Raw genomic sequence first — 3,112 nt, 5'->3', positions numbered from 1 at the left:
CATGGAATTTTTTTTTCTAACCTTTGAATTTTTTTTTTGGAAGCAGCCGTCTGAGGGCGCGCAGGGGGCTCAAAAATGCACCTTCGACTGTGTAGGCAAAAATGCTTTAACTGGTTCTGGACATTTTACAACCTAAATCATACATATGATTCCTAATGAGTGCCAAATGGAGCGAGAGTCATAGAAAATATTAGGGATGCACCGAAATGTTGTCCGCCGAAACATATCAGCTGAAAATGGCACTTTTGGCAAAATACCGAAAGTGCCATCTTTTGGTCAAAACTGTGGTGCATGCCTAGTTTCTATCGAATCTATCACTGGAGGTCGAGCGGGGGGGGAGGAGAGCGCTGTGAGCATGTCACAGGAGGCCGGGCTCTCCTCCAGCACCGCCCCCTCAACCTCCTCTGCCCGATCAGGATGGAGGGCGGCAGTGTGGGGGTGGAGACAGCTGCGTGATGTTACAGGAGCCAGAGCAGGCGGTGCGGGGGAGGAGTCAGCTGTCAAAATAGACTGAGCTCTCCTTTCCTCCCCTCACCACCAGCTTATCCTCCTGTGACAGCCGATCCAGGATGGAGAATGGTATACAAGCAGTCAGTGATCAGTGATCGTCGAGTGTTTGCAAACAACTGGATATAGTATGAGTTACTATGTACCAATTTTGAATGAATGGGAAGTGATCTACATCACTTCCTGTTCATTCATGATTGTGGTTATAGTAAACATACTCTGTCCTCATGTTATGAATAAACAGGAACACTCAGTATAGAGGATTCCTGATCATTGATAACGGGGGCTGCAGAAAAAAAGATAGAGGACTCTGTATCCTCAATCTCTTTTTCTATTGTAAAATGGAAATATCAGGGGTCTGTTTAGACCCCCAATATTTCCCCGGAGCCCCTAAAAGTAAAGAAAAAAATTAAAATATTTAATAAAAATAAATACAAAATGTTTAAAGTTCATAACAAAATAAATACAAATAAAATATTTAAAGATTAGAAAAAAATACTTTTGGTTTTGGCCTGACATTTTTTTATTTTTGGTTTCGGTTTGAAATTTTCATTTCGGTGCACCTCTACTAAATACTAATCAGACCTAGAGTTTGAGATAATGGAAGTTAGAGGGGTTGGAGATTGAAAATATTATATCTAAGGAAGGATATGTATCTCATAAAGCAAAGACTTTTCTCTATGCAAGGAACTCATGTCCAGAGACCCAGCACGTAGGGAAAACATGGTGACTTGCTGACTTGATAAGATCCACAGACAGTTTAACTCCCCAAGCAAACACAGAAGGAGAATCCAACCACTCAAATAAAAGGGAAGTGACTGTTAAAGCAAAACTCCATCTTTAAACATTTAGAGATGAAGATACATTTTATGGATACATTTATTATACGCACCTAGATGTCTGATTTCCTCCACAGCGTGCACATCCAGCAATACGAAACATTCCACATCTTCCTAAATACAAGCAGTCTTGTGTCTTCCCACATCACCCCATTCCTCCTCCATGACACCCTTACCTCCATCCCTGTCCTCACTGTCACAGGAAGGTCATGACCTCCTACAAGATCAGCACTCCTCCATACTCTGCTCGGTAATAATAATCTGGATTTATTATTCTTATTCCATAGCTCAATGTAGAAAGCCAACCATACAGAATGTGCTCAGCATGACTGAGGACCGGACATATTATAATAAGGGGGAAGAGCTGAGAGTACAATGTAAATCTGGGTATGAACCATCATCATCCACCATGAAATGTGACAACTCCCCAGATTGGACTCCTCCCACTATTACCTGTACAGGTGAGTACAACACAGGACACAGTGTGAGAACCGCACTCAGTACAGTCTGTGGAAATGTTCACTTCTAGCTGATTATTCATAACGTCTCATATCTTCAATGTGTCACTTTTACTAGAATGTCCCCCGATATCACCTCTATGTACATTGTCTGCAGACACTGGGGGTTGTAGATGAAGGGTCAGTAAGACAGTTTTTGGGTCACTTTTGTTTGTTTTTTAAGATTTTTCCCAATATCTATAAACACAGAAACTGGACTATTATAATGAACATCAGGAAACAAGTAAAGCCAACCAGAGACCTGCAAACACTGTACAAGACAATGACATTGTCATCTCACCCTATGACATGTGCGGTGGGGGGAGGGGCGGGGTGTCATTGTGATCAGTTGATTTCTTCTAGTACTAAGTACAGAGGATTTACAGATCAGCACTAGAGGAGAGACATGATAATCAATATCTCCCCCACTGCACCCAGTAATATTATTCCCAATGTGGGGGGACAATTCTGGCTGTATTGTGGCATTGGTGGCCCTGGGCAGAGGATGGGGTGCCAGTTACAGGGTGACCCCGGACACTGGGATAACATGGGGAATACAGACCTCAGGGGACATCATGGAACATACATTCTGATTTCTCTGCTGAACGATGAACATACTTTTGCTCATGGCGCAGCCAACCACATCCAAATATGTTCACCAGATTTACTAAAGTAATATAAATATGTCTGTGTCCCCTCTACACATCCAATTATGTTTATTGGGAACTTGATGAGGATTATTCTAGATTGTATATAGAATGGAAGGAGGAGCTTCTATCAGATGGTCCTGAGCTGGGATCGGGTCTGATCATATCTGCTCTGTGCTCGGCTCTCTTGTTGTCTGTCAGCAGAGACAATGATCATATAGAGAGATGTTCTACAATGTCCCCTCAGAGGTGGAGGTCAGAGGAGGAATCTCACACAAATCTAACAGACAATATAACCATAGAGGTGATGGTGAGAAGGGAGTAAAGGAATCAAAAATCCTTCAAACCAAATCATTGCGTAGCCAAGTAACGTCTTCTTAGAACAAAAGGTGCTCACATGTCACATTCCATCCCATATCCCAAACACAAGAGGAGTATTCCTCATTACAGGACAATGGGCAGTGCCATGCAGATCGTTCCATTACACCCCAATAGTCAGAGGCACATCCTGAACCACCGGTGTATATATGCATATATACCTGAATATGGGAGTCATTTATCCTAAAGTGAATAAGCTGCTTCAGGTTTTTGGCTATAATTAATAGTTATACTGTGCAGTTGG

The sequence above is a fragment of the Nanorana parkeri genome, unplaced genomic scaffold, assembly GCF_000935625.1.
Source record: "Nanorana parkeri isolate BGI_ZX_2015 unplaced genomic scaffold, ASM93562v1 scaffold1059, whole genome shotgun sequence".
Lineage (NCBI taxonomy): Eukaryota > Metazoa > Chordata > Amphibia > Anura > Dicroglossidae > Nanorana > Nanorana parkeri.
The sequence above is the reverse complement of the archived record's forward strand: the minus strand, read 5'-3'. Positions refer to the sequence as shown.